The sequence below is a fragment of the Myotis myotis genome, unplaced genomic scaffold (assembly GCF_014108235.1).
Source record: "Myotis myotis isolate mMyoMyo1 unplaced genomic scaffold, mMyoMyo1.p scaffold_m19_p_1, whole genome shotgun sequence".
NCBI classification, from domain to species: Eukaryota; Metazoa; Chordata; class Mammalia; order Chiroptera; family Vespertilionidae; genus Myotis; species Myotis myotis.
Genome location: NW_023416313.1, coordinates 97548790 through 97563891, shown reverse-complemented (window position 1 = coordinate 97563891; position 15102 = coordinate 97548790). Strand labels below are relative to the sequence as shown.

General features: G+C 38.8%; 1 pseudogene; it reads left to right on the top strand.

Moving 5' to 3' along the window:
- Window positions 1-506: 506 nt before the first annotated feature.
- Window positions 507-854, top strand: LOC118666527 (annotated as a pseudogene).
- The last annotated feature ends 14248 nt before the right edge of the window (window positions 855-15102 follow it).

The window sequence follows — 15102 nt, the reverse complement described above, 5'->3', positions numbered from 1 at the left end:
GTCCAAGAGATAAAGTAATCATCTATTTTCTGGTTCTTCTGACATAAGATTACCAGAAAGTTTGGTACTTTATATGACAATAATTTTCTACAGAAAAGCACTCAAAGAATTATAACATGTGCCCTAAGCTTTTTCATTTTTAGGAGATTGTTATTAAAAATAGCACATATAAGAAGAAAAAAATACCACATATGGCCCTAGCCATTTTGGCTCAATGGATAGAGCGTCGGCCTGAGGACTGAAGGATCCCAGGTTCGATTCCGGTCAAGGGCACATGACCAGGTTGTGGGCTCGATCCCCAGTAGGGGGCACGCAGGAGGCAGCCGATCAATGATTCTTATTATTGATGTTTTAAGCTCACTCTCCCTTCCTCTCTGAAATCAATAAAAATATATTAGAGACAAAAGGAAGTTCTCAACAGGTCTTCCTCATATATATCACATATGAGTTGCAGGCACCGGGATCTCTCAGACTCAGTCTTTTGAGCCAGTGTGGGTTCATTCAGAATGGTCCAGCATGTAACATGCCGTCAGAGGCTGTCCTACAACACAGCTTTTAACAAAAACTAGGCTGTCCTGAACCCCTGGTAATAGAATTGTTTACCTTTATACCACGAAGGTTGAGAAAGCACCAAATCTGCATGTGGCGTGTGCCCAGGCTGACTTAGGGGAGCTCGTACTGTGAGACCTAAAGTTCTAAGGAGTTTGTTTAAAACGAGAAAACCTGTCAGTAGGGCCTGTGGTGGATCCATGTGTGCTAAATGCGTCCGTGACGGGATCAAAGGTACTTTCCTTCCTGAGGAGCAGAAAATAGTTGTGAAAGTGCTGAAGGCACAAACACAGTCAGGAAGCTAAATACAAACAAAAAAGAAAGCTTGTTTTGAGTAATAAAAGCAAATAAAAGACTTGTTCTGGTATTTCTCTCGTAAAATAAAGCCTCGTAGAATAAAGGATACAAACATTTAACAACATTCGTTATGTTATTAAATTATTCCTAACGAAGTGGCAGGGAGCGAACTTTCTCCTGAAAATGAGAAGCACACTAGGTGTGTTTTCTTTCTCTACTTTCCATTTCATAAATCATTTTATTTTTTTCTGGGAAGTAAAATGTTAAATTTTATGTTTAGCTGATCTTGTATCAAGATTTAAAAAAAAATACATTTTCTTCAAAAGACTTGCATTTAAAAAAAGGAATTAACCTTAAAAATTCCTTAAGAAGTATGCTTTAAAAATTGCTGCAGAAATTGAGAAAAAAACCTATTTGACTTTTTTCTTTGACTTTATAATGAAACTGCATATTGACTGTATAATGAAGCTACAAACTCTGATATTTGCCAAGAGATAATATAAGGATGAATCTTTTACATCTTTGAATATATAAAAGCTGTTCGAAATATTTCCTATCCAAAAAACCTTCTCTTGACCTTCATCTCCCACCGGTTCTTGTTTAATTTCTTTGCTGCCTGCATTAGCAAACCTCTTTGAAATAGTTGTGGATACTTTCTGTCTTCTCATTCTCTACAGAACCCACTCTAATCTTTCTGCATCATTCTACACCTGTTTTTTTTTTTTTTTTTTTTGTGTGTGTGTGTGTGTGTTTGTCCACATGCTCCCTGTTGCTAAGCCCGGTGGTCAGTTCCCAGCCCTATCTGACTGAGGGAGCAGCAGCATTTGACATCATTGGCTGCTCCTTTCTCTTTGAAGCTGTGTCTGCACTTGGTCGCGAGAATACCATCTCCTTTTTGTTCTGTATCTGCCTTATTAAATTGTTGAGTCTCTCTCTTTTTTTTTTTTGTTTTTGTTTTTTTCCTGGATCCTACTTGGCTTTTTGACCTCAAATATTGAGGTATCTCAGGTGTAGTCTTTAGATCTTTTCTCTGTCTATATTCACTTATTTGGGTTATCTCATCTTGACCCATAGATTGACTCTCAAAAAGTTATTTACCCTTCCCTTAAACCACATATTTCAAAATATCAAACAATCCTGTCAGCTCTATTTTCAACATATATCCTAATGAGTTATCAATGAAATGTTTTTTAGTCCAAGTAATCATCATGTTTCACTTGATCTATTGCAATAGGTTTCTAATGTGTCTCTCAGCTTCCCCTCTTGCTCTGTGATCATGCTTTACCCCTGTCCCAATAACGACTTACCATTTCACTCAGAATGAAAGTTCAAGTACTTACCATGGCAACTAATGTCATCTATGAAATGGCCTTTACCTGTTTTTCTATCTGTGTCTCTTATCGATCTTGACCTCACTCTCCTTCAGTCAACCTTGCCTCCTTGTGGCCTCCTCAATCATGCTAAGTCCCCTGGGGCTTTGGCAAATTATGTTGCTTCTGTCTGAAGCAATTTCTTCAAAAACCTCATAGTTTACTCTCTCACTTCATTCAGCTTTTCCATACAATGTTACCTAATCCAAGAGTCCTTCCCTGAGCCTCCATCAAACATAGGAGAACTGCCAGCCTTTTAAATACTTTCCATCCTCTGACCCACCTTTGTTTTCCTTGGAGCACGTATCAATCTTATTATATCCGTTGATTCAGTTGGTTAATCATTGACGTTCTCCAGTACAATGTAGACTCCCTAATGGCAGGGACTTAGATTTTTTTTGCAGTTATAGCTTAAGTGTTGGAAGGGTGCCTGACCTATAGGAGGTGCTTATAAAATTTTTTTTAGTGAATAAATACAAGAAATGGTAAGTGGCTTTTATTTATTAGCATTGAATTGTTTGCTTTTCTTGTTTATAATCTATAAAATGCTGGTTGTGGCTATATGATGAATCGACTTCATGACTCTTCACCCTGAGAATTCTATGCTCTTTTGCTGAGCTCATGCTGGGTAATGGGTCATTTTAAATGCTCTTTTGTCAGAAGAGTCTCTTCCTACTTGGAGTTCCAGTGGAAAATGGACCCACCACTGCTGAGATACACACTTACTCTTAAATTTCCTCTGCAACATCCATCAGGTCTCCCCTGTCCCAACGTAAGTAGGTCAGTGAGTGAGCAGCACTAGTGCCCTTTGGTCACTTCACAAAAGCAGAATTTATTCTCATCTCATCTAATTATCTTTTGGAACCCAGTTTGGTAGAATCACTATTTTGTTATTTGATGGGGGGATACTGAGGGAGGTGTTTAAATTTCTCTAAAACCATGATATATTAGAAGTGTTTTCTCTGTGGCAAAATTGTTGAAATCTGACATTAGAATCAGTATTTTTATTGAATATTTAAAATCACTTGCAGCCAAAATAAAATGTCAATCAAAGGCATATACTTAACTGCCACAGATTCAAGATTTCACAGGATTTTTGTGATGTATATCTCTTCAAGGTACAGTTTGACAGAAGTTAAATTAAACCTGCCATTTCAAATAAATCCTGGAGATGGAGAAATTACAGATGATTTTAAATATTTGATAAAGATATAGTTTTCTCTAGCAGTGAATGTTACAATCAAAATAGATAAATAATGTTAAAGATTGTTTGAGATAAGAACGCTTTCAATAAACCCATAATGAAATACATATTACAAGATTATTAAAATTCTCCAATTGAGCTTTATAAATTATAACACTAATGTAAAAATTATAATTTGCTTTTAATTAATTAAAAATATTCCAGGTTTAGTAGGTAAGCTATTTGTTAGACTTTTTGTAATAGATCTTAAAATACATTATATTGGAATAGCCAAGATATCATCATATAAGAGTCCCAGGGGTCCTCAAACTTTTTAAACAGGGGGCCAGTTCACTGTCCCTCAGACCGTTGGAGGGCCGGACTATAGTTTAAAAAAAAACTATGAACAAATTCCTATGCGCACTGCACATATCTTATTTTGAAGTAAAAAAACAAAAAGGGGAACAAATACAATATTTGTATTTGCATGTGGCCCAGGGGCCGTAGTTTGAGGACCCCTGGCTCAGAGCTTGGGACCCCTGTAAAAGACTATTAATTTTGAAACTACAAAGAGTAGTTAAAAAAGAAAACCTAGAAGACAGAGCATATTACTATAACACTGCTGAAGACATTACATAAAATTACACCATTTTAAATTTAAAGTAGCTATAAAATTAATGAAAAACTTAAAAGAAAGAAATCTGAACATGTGACAAATTACATTTATTTTTTATGTTTTCCCAGTCCTTAGCCAAATCCATACATACTTTTAGCAGACATAATTATAAGGTAAATGCAATTTTATATCTATAACTTTCACTTAAAAGCATATATATATTTTTGCATACTTGCTATATAATCTCTATTGATATCATGGAACACTTAATATTCCATTCAGTACATTGCTATAATTTACCTAACCACTTTTGTCATGCTAGGCTCAGTCACATTCTGTTTGCTTCCTGAGAAGGCATTTATAATATTTAGTATAATAAAGAACTCCGTATGTGGTATGATTGGAGTAATGCTGAAAAAGATTTCTCATTTCAAAATTTCCATGTAAAGTTATTCATCATTATACCGTGGCCTGAATTCGTTAGCATATTAGTTCTAGCCAAAACACGAGAAATGCATTTTGATGGAGAAGACGTGGGCATGGTGCTGGAGCCTCGCTCACCCTGGGAGACCAAGTCTGGCAGGTTGACACTGAGAATAGGCTCTTGCCTGAGAATGGATACCCTAAAGGGTCAGAGGAGCCATCTCATTGGCAGTACAACATTTATTATTGGGCTGAGGAATAAAAATTGTAGAATTTGTATAGAGTTTGAATCTCTACAGACATAGAAAGAAATTTTACCTAAAAAGAAACAACTACAAATAATTTTCCTTTCTGTCATTGGGTTGGAGGATTCACAGGCTATATCCACTATGGGTAGAAAAATAATAAATTTACTTGACCAGAAATTTAACACAGCATAGGAGCATGACTATGAAAACAAAGTTTCCAAATCTGTAAAGTCAGAGCTGCCCTTGTCAGTCCTATTTGTCACTAATTCCTGGAAAAAATACCAATGACTGTCAAGATTTCAAAAAATAGTATTTTTCAGATCCTTTTACAGTCCAAATGACCAAGATATCATGGGAACAAGGGTTCCTCTGAATTAGAAGGCAATATATAAAGAGCAATAAAAAATTTCCCCCCATTAGTGGTCCATGAGCATTGTAATTCATTTTTTAAAATTCATTTTTTAATTTTTTATCATTTTTAATTTCTAATTACAGTTGATATAAATTACTTTAGTTTCAGGTGTATACCCCAGGGATTAAACATTACATAACTTATCAAGTGATTGTCCTGATAAATCTCCCAACCACCTGACATCATACATAGTTATTAGCATATTATTGACTATATTCCCTATGCATCCCCATGACTATTCTGTAACAACCAACTTGTAGCAAACAGTGAGAGCCAGGTTGATGAAGTCTCAGATATGGGACCTGCCTGCTGGCTCAGTGGGAGAGGGGGAGGAGGGCTCGGCAAAGGAACAATGGCCTCTGCTGGCACTTCAGTCTCAGAGAAAGCTGCTCCTCCACCACTCACTCTGATGCTGGACCAAGTGGGATTTATTCCGGGGATGCAAGGCTGGTACAATATCCACAAATCAATAAATGTGATACATCACATAAACAAATTGAGAGACAAAAATCACATAATCATATCAATTGATGCAGAAAAAGCATTTGACAAAATCCAACATCCTTTCTTGAAAAAAGCTCTCAGCAAAGTGGGAATAGAGGGATAATACCTCAACATAATGAAAGCCTTATATGACAAACCTATAGTCAACATCATACTCAATGGGCAAAAACTAAACTCATTTCCCCTGAGAACTGGAACAAGACAGGGATGCCTACTTTCACCACTCCTGTTCGATATAGTACTGGATTGCTAGCCATAGTGATCAGACAAGAGGAAGAAATAAAAGGCATCCAAATTGGAAAAGCAGAAGTAAAACTGTCCTTATTTGCAGATGACCTGATACTAAACATAGAAAACCCTGAAGACTCCATCAAAAAACTAATAGAACCAATAAATGAATTTGGCAATGTAGCAGGATACAAAATTAACACCCAGAAATCTATGGCCTTTTTCTTTTTTCTCTTTTTTAAATTATATTTTAAGGATTTTTTTACAGAGAGGAAAGGAGAGTGATAGAGAGTCAGAAACATCGATGAAAGAGAAACATCGATCAGCTGCCTCCTGCATACCCCCTACTGGGGATGTGCCTGCAACCAAGGTACATGCCCTTGACCGGTATCGAACCTGGGACCCTTTAGTCTGCAGGCCGACGCTCTAGCCACTGAGCCAAACCGGTCAGGGCTCTATGGCCTTTTTATACACCAATAATGGACTCAAAGAAAGAGAAATGGAAAAAAACAATCCCACTTACCATTGCACCAAAAAAATTAAGATACCTAGGAATAAACTTAACTAAGGAGGATTAGTAGAATCAACATCATTAAAATGTCCATACTACCCAAAGCAATCTACAGATTCAAAACACTCCCCATAAAAATACCAATGGCATACTTCAAAGATCTAGAACAAACTCTCCAAAAATTCATCTGGAATAAAAAAGACCCTGAATAGCCACAGCAATCCTGAAAAAGAAGAACAAAGTTGGAGGGATGACAACACCATATATCAAGCTACATTACCAAGCCACTGTTCTCAAAACTGCCTGGTACTGGCACAAGAACAGATATATAGACCAATGGAACAGAACAGAGAACCCAGAAATCAACCCAAGCCATTATGATCAATTAGTATTTGACAAAGGAGGCAAGAGCATACAATGGAGTCAAGACAGTCTTTTCAATAAATGGTGTTGGGAAATTTGGTCAGATACATGCAAAAAAATGAAACTAGACCACCAATTTAAACCATACACAAAAACAAACTCAAAATGGCTAAAGGACTTGAATATAAGATGGGAAACCATAAAAATCCTACAAGAGTCCATAGGCAGCAAAATAGCAGGCATATGTTGTAGCAATATCTTTTACAGACACAGCTCCTAGGGCAATGGAGACTAAGGAGAAAATAAACAAATGGGACTACATCAAAATAAAAAGCTTCTGCACAGCAAAAGAAACCATCAACAAAACAACAAGAAAGCCCACTGTATGGGAGAACGTATTTGCCAATGATATTTTCAATAAGGGTTTAATCTCCAAAATTTGCAGAGAACTCATACAACTTAACAAAAGGAAGATAAACAATCCAATAAAAAAATGGGCAAAGGACCTAAATAGACACTTTTCGAAAGAGGACATTCAGAAAGCCAAGAGACATGAAAACATGCTCAAAGTCTCTAATCATCTGAGAGATGCAAATCAAAACAACAATGAGGTACCACCTCACACCTGTCAGAATGGCTATCAGCAACAAATCAACAAACAACAAATGCTGGTGAGGATGTGGAGAAAAAGGAACCCTCGTGCACTGCTGGTGGGAATGCAGACTGGTGCAGCCACTGTGGAGAACAGTATGGAGTTTCCTCAAAAAGTTAAAAATGGAGGCTGGACGGAAGATGGTGGTGGTATAGGCAGACGCGTCCCAGGTCGTGTTCCGGAGCAAATGGAGTGAGCAGCTGAAACTAGTAACATCCACCCCGAATTGGCAAAATTGCTCAGCTGGTGAGACGGTTTGCAGCCGGGAAGAGCAGAACTCCCCTGGAAAGGTAAAAAAAAACCAGGGATTTGGGCAGGAAAGTTTGCCAGACCTCTGAGCCCAGAGAGTCGGAGGGAGACCGCGTGGCAGACAGCCGCGTCCCTTGGGACAGGCACAGCCCCTGACAGGGGAAAGGAGAACCGCGGGATTCCTGGCGCCGCCGGGGGAATTGAGAGCTGGGTTCTGTGATCACAGAGGACTGAGCCTAAAGGGGGCAGCCTGAAGAGCTGACCAGACCATGCAGTCCCGGTAAGAGAAGAAGCTTACAGAAACCAAGCCTTTCCCGTTTCCGCAGCCGGCGTTTGTTTGTTTGTTTTTACTGAATCCTGTTCATGGGACATTTCGGATACAGACACTCACCTGTGCTGAAGAGAGGGAGAGGGTGCGGAGGAGTGGAATCTGGGGAGAGACTGAGGAGAGAAGGGGGGCCGGGAGAGGTGGCAGCGAATTGAGTGCTGAGACACCCCTGAGCCCAGGACTGGGGCAGCCATTCTCTCCGGAGAGTGAGACTCCTCCCCCCAGCCCCCAGGCAAGGAGCACAGCCACACCCAGATTCCACCCTGTATGAGATCAAGGATTAAAATAACCTGATCAGTCCCTGGGAGTTAACAGGGTCTGGCCTATAGAGGGATTTTCAATCCCAGCAACAACACAGCGCCAGTAACTAACTATTACGCAGCCAGCTCTGGGCAGTGAACTTCCACTGGACAGAGAGGCCCTATAGCCTCAGAGGCCAACCCCAGAACACTGCCACCCAGAGGCTGACTCACAAACTGACTCTTTGCTAAACACAAAATAAGGCAGTCTGGGAAACAAATGCGGCTTGCTTTAAAATAAGGACTGTGGTTTACACACAGAGGAACAGTGTATCGCAGGGAAACTCAACATTCTCCTGAATACCTGGCAGGTCTAAGGCGAGCCACACTGAAGAATAGAAGAACCGAAGGACCTTCACTACTGCAATCTTTTTTTTTCTTTTTTCACCTTTTAACTAAGAAACCAATTTTTTTTTCTTTTTTTTTCTTCTTCTTTTCTTTCTTTTTTTTCTTCTTTTTCCATCACCTGATTTTACCCTTTTAATTACTACCTTCTTATTTTTAACCAGTATTATTACTGCTACCATTTTACCATTTTTTAAAGTGCCATTTTATTTTCTCTTTATTTTATTTTGGGATTAGTGTTCTCCATTCTATTTTCATCGTTATATTATTGGTTGTTCCTAGTTTGCATTCATCTCCAGGGAGCTGTTGCTGGAATTTGTTGGGATTAATGGCTGTTCTATAGGAGTATTCTCCTCATATAAAAAAGTCTCTTCCCCTCTTCCACTTCATTCTCTCTTTTCGCTCTTTTTTTTTCCCCTCTTTTCTTTTCTTTTCTTTTCACGCTTTTATTTTCCCCCCTCCTTTTTCCCAATTTCATTTTTGCACTCCTTTTTTTGGTCCCTACTTTTCTTTTCTGTTTTCTCTTTTCTCTTTTTCTCTTCCTTCTTCCTTATCCCCTAATTCTCTTAATTCAGGTGGTCACCTTTATTTGGGGTTATTAATATCGTGAATATATTTGTGTATAGTGCCTGGTACGTGGTGCCTTGTTGTGTTGTATTTTGTGCCTTTAAATCAACGCAGCAGATCCAAGCAACAGCAACCTCCTGAGCACCACACCCTCTGCTGAGGAACAGCAGCTGTACGTGAAACATCGACCCAACAGCCAGAAGAGCCACCACAGCTGTGAACAGCACCCACCAGAGGAGCTGCTGCCAACTGAAGAGCAGCTGCTACCGCAACCGCCCGAAGAGCAACCACAGACCAAGGAGTCACTGCCACCAAGGGAGCAACCACTGAACGACTCAACGTCTAGATATGTCAGTGAGATCAAACATGGGTAGACAAAGAAACCCTCAAAGGAAAGAGAAGGAGGACTCTCCAGAAAAGCAGCTAAGTAATACAGAGGCATTCAACATGACAGAAAAAGAATTCAGAATAAGGGTCCTAGAGTGCATAAACCGGATGGAGGAAAAAATCGACAACCTCTGCAAGAAGCAAGAAGAAACAGATGAAAAAAATCGATAACATATGGAAGAAGCTAGAAGAAACAGATGAAAAAATCAACAACTTAAGTAAGACCCAAGAAGAAATGAAGAGTGATATAGCTGCAATGAAAAACTCCATTGAAAGTATCAACAGTAGACTAGGAGAAGCGGAGGACCGAATTAGTGAATTAGAAGACAAGGAAGCAAAACACACCCCAAATGTACTGCAATTGGAGAAAAAAAATTAAAAGACAGGAGGAGAGCCTAAGGGAGCTTTGGGACAACATGAAACGAAATAACATACGAATAATAGGGGTACCAGAACAACAGAAGGATGAACAAGGATTAGAAAACCTATTAGAAGAAATAATATCAGAAAACTTCCCTCAGGTGGGGAAGAAAAAAGTCACACAAGCCCAGAGAGTCCCAAACAAGGTGAACCCGAAAAGACCCACACCAAGACACATCATAATTACCATGGCAAATGTTCAGGACAAAGAGAGAATCTTACAGGCTGCAAGAGAGAGACGGAAAGTTACATACAAGGGATCTCCCATTAGATTGTCAAATGATTTCTCAACAGAAACACACCAGGCCAGAAAAGAATGGACAGAAATTTACAAAGTGATGCAAAGCAAAGGACTGAATCCAAGAATACTCTATCCAGCAAGGCTATCATTCAAACTTGAAGGGGAAATAAGAAGCTTCACAGACAAAAAAAGGCTAAGGGAGTTTATCACCACCAAGCCAGAAATGCAAGGAATGCTAAAGGGACTGGTATAAAAATAAGAAATAAAAAGCTCAGAAAGAAAACAGCCACACAAAAACAGAAATGGCTACAAACAAGTACCTTTCAATAATAACTTTAAACGTAAACGGACTAAATGCTCCAAACAAAAGACATCGAGTGGCTGAATGGATAAAAAAACATGACCCATACATCTGCTGTCTACAAGAAACCCACCTCATTAGAAGGGACTCACACAGACTGAAAGTGAAAGGATGGAAAAATATCTTTCAGGCAAATGGAAAGAAAAAGAAAGCTGGGGTAGCAATACTTATATCGGACAAAATAGACCTCAAAGTGAAGGCCATAACAAGAGATAAGGAAGGCCACTTCATAATACTAAAGGGATCAATACAACAAGAAGATATAACCCTGCTAAACATATATGCACCCAATGCAGGAGCACCCAAATTCATAAAAAAACTCCTGGAAGATATCAAAGGAGAGATCGACAACAATACAATCATAGTAGGGGACTTTAATACACCACTGACAACACTGGATAAGCCCTCTAGACAAACAATCAGCAAAGATACAGCAATCCTAAATGACTCACTAGATCAGATGGACTTAATAGACATCTTCAGAACACTTCACCCCAAAGCCAGGGAATATACATTCTACTCAAATGCACATAAGACATATTCAAAAATAGACCATATATTGGGTCACAAGCAAAGTATCTCCAAATTCAAGAAGATTGAAATCATAAAAAGCGTCTTCGCAGACCACGATGGCATAATATTAGAAATAAACTACAATAAAAACAACCCAAAATACTCAAACACCTGGAAGCTGAATAGCATGCTATTAAATATTGATTGGGTTACCAATGAAATCAAAGAAGAAATTCGAAACATCCTGGAAACTAATGACAATGAAAACACAACAATCCAAAACCTATAGGACACAATGAAAGCAGTCCTGAGAGGGAAGTTTATAGCTCTACAGGCCTATCTCAAAAAACAAGAAAAAATGGTAGTAAATCATCTAACTCTACAACTCAAAGAATTAGAAAGAGAGCAACAAGAAAAGCCCAGAGTGAGCAGAAGGAAGGAGATAATAAAGATTAGAGCAGAAATAAATGACATAGAGACCAAAAAAACAATACAGAAAATCAATGAAACCAAGAGCTGGTTCTTTGAAAGGATAAACAAGATTGACAAACCTCTAGCCAGACTCACCAAGAAGCAAAGAGAGAGGACCCAAATAAACAAAATCAGAAACGATAGAGGCGAAATAACAACAGACCCCACAGAAATACAAATGATTGTTAAAAAATACTATGGACAGCTCTACTCCAACAAACTAGACAACCTGGAAGAAATGGACAAATTCCTAGAAAAATACAACATTCCAAAACTCAATCGGGAAGAATCTAATAATCTCAACAGGCCAATAACTATGGAAGAAATTGAAGCAGTCATCAAAAAGCTTCCATCAAACAAAAGCCCAGGACCAGACGGCTTCACAGGGGAGTTTTACCAAACATTCAAGGAAGAATTAAAACCTATCCTCCTCAGACTACTACAAAAAATTCAAGAGGAAGGAACACTTCCAAGCTCATTCTATGAAGCCAGCACCACCCTAATACCAAAACCAGGTAAAGACAACACAATGAAAGAGAATTACAGGCCAATATCCCTCATGAACATAGATGCCAAAATCCTCAACAAAATCTTAGCAAATCGGATCCAGCAGTACATCAGAAAGATCATACACCATGACCAAGTAGGATTCATCCCAGGGATGCAAGGATGGTACAATATCTACAAATCAATAAACGTGATACATCACATAAACAAATTGAAAGAAAAAAACCACATGGTCATATCAATTGATGCAGAAAAAGCATTTGACAAAATTCAACACCCATTTTTGATAAAAGCTCTCAGCAAGGTGGGAGTAGAAGGATCATACCTCAACATAATAAAAGCCATATATGACAGGCCCACAGCCAACATCATACTCAATGGACAAAAACTAACACCATTTCCCTTAAGAACAGGAACAAGACAGGGATGCCCCCTCTCACCACTCCTGTTCAACATAGTACTAGAAGTGTTAGCCATTGCAATTCGGCAAGAAGAAGAAATAAAAGGCATCCAAATTCGAAAAGAGGAAGTAAAACTGTCATTATTTGCAGACGACATGATATTATACATACAAAACCCTAGAGACTCCATCAAAAAGCTGCTGGACTTAATACATGAATTTGGCAATGTAGCAGGATACAAAATTAACCCCAAGAAATCTGAGGCATTTCTATACACCAATAGTGAACTTTCAGAAAGAGAGATTATAAAAACAATCCCGTTTACCATCGCACTAAAAAAATTAAGCTACCTAGGAATAAACTTAACTAAAGAGGTAAAAGACCTCTACTCAGAAAACTACAGGACGTTGAAAGAAGATATAGAGGAAGACATAAACAGATGGAAGAACATACCGTGTTCATGGATTGGTAGAATCAACATCATTAAAATGTCCATACTACCCAAAGCAATCTATAAATTTCAACGCACTTCCCATTAAAATACCAACGGCATACTTCAGAGATCTAGAACGAACTCTCCAAAAATTCATCTGGAATAAAAAAAGACCCCGAATAGCTCAGCAATCCTGAAAAAGACCAAAGTAGGTGGGATCTCAATACCAGATATCAAGCTGTATTACAAAGCCACTGTTCTCAAAACTGCCTGGTACTGGCACAAGAATAGGCATATAGATCAATGGAATAGAATAGAGAACCCAGAAATCGGCCTGAACCAATATGCTCAATTAATATTTGACAAAGGAGGCAAGAACATACAATGGAGCCAAGATAGTCTCTTCAATAAATGGTGCTGGGAAAATTGGACAGATATATGCAAGAAAATGAAACTAGACCACCAACTTACACCATACACAAAAATAAACTCAAAATGGATAAAGGACTTAAATGTACGACAGGAAACCATAAAAATTCTAGAAGAATCCAAAGGCAACAAAATCTCAGACATATGCCAAAGCAATTTCTTCACTGATACAGCTCCTAGGGCACTTGAAACTAAAGAGAAAATGAACAAATGGGACTACATCAAAATAAAAAGCTTCTGCACAGTAAAAGAAACCATCAACAAAACAACGAGAAAACCCACTGTGTGGGAAAACATATTTGCCAATGTCATATCTGATAAGGGCCTAATCTCCAAAATTTATAGGGAACTCATACAACTTAACAAAAGGAAGATAAACAATCCAATCAAAAAATGGGCAAAGGACCTAAATAGACACCTTTCAAAAGAGGACATTCAGAAAGCCAAGAGACATATGAAAACATGCTCAAAGTCACTAATCATCCGAGAGATGCAACTCAAAACAACAATGAGGTACCATCTCACACCTGTTAGACTGGCTATCATCAACAAATCAACAAACGACAAGTGCTGGAGAGGATGTGGAGAAAAAGGAACACTTGTGCACTCCTGGTGGGAATGCAGACTGGTGCAGCCACTATGGAAGACAGTATGGAGTTTCCTTAAAAAACTGAAAATGGAACTCCCATTTGACCCTGTGATCCCACTTCTAGGAATATATCCCAAGAAACCAGAAACACCAATCAGAAAGGATATATGCACCCCTATGTTCATAGCAGCACAATTCACCATAGCTAAGATCTGGAAACAGCCTAAGTGCCCATCAGTAGATGAATGGATTAGAAAACTGTGGTACATCTACACGATGGAATACTATGCTGCTCTAAAAAGGAAGGAACTCTTACCATTTGCAACGTCATGCATGGAACTGGAGAGCATTATGCTAAGTGAAATAAGCCAGTCAATGAAGGAAAAATACCACATGATCTCACTCATTCATGGATAATAGAGACCATTATAAACTTTTGAACAATAATAGATACAGAGGCAGAGCTGCCTCAAACAGATTGTCAAACTGCAGCAGGAAGGCCGGGGAGGGTTGGGGGGCAGGAGGTAGGGGGGTAAGAGATCAACTAAAGGACTTGTATGCATGCATATAAGCATAACCAATGGACATAAGACACTGGGGGTTAGGGGAGGCTAGCGGACTGTCTAGGGTGGGGGGATAAAATGGACACATATGTAATACCCTTTGTAATACTTTAAGCAATAAATTAAAAAAAAAAAGTTAAAAATGGAACTGGCATTTGACCCAGTGATCCCACTTCTAGGAATATATCTCAAGTAGCCAGAAACACCAATCGGAAAGACTATATGCACCCCTATGTTCATAGCAGCCCAATTCACCATAGCTAATATTTGGAAACAGCGTAAGTGCCCATGAGCAGGTGAGTGGATTAAAAAACAGTGGTACATCTACACAATGGAATACTACGCTGCTATAAAAAAGAAGGAACTTTTACCATTTGCAACAGCATGGATGGAACTGGAGAGCATTATGCTAAGTGAAATAATCCAGTCGGAGAAAGATAAATATCACATGATCTCACTCATAAGTGGGCTATAATGGTCAACATAATTTGATGGACAAGAATAGATCCAGAGACAAATGGCAGGGGCGGGGGGTTAGAGAGCAACCAAAGGATGTGTATGCATGCATATTAGCATAACCAATGGACATAGACACTGGGTTGAATTGGGGCTTTCCCGGCGTGGGAATGGCTGGGGTGGGGTG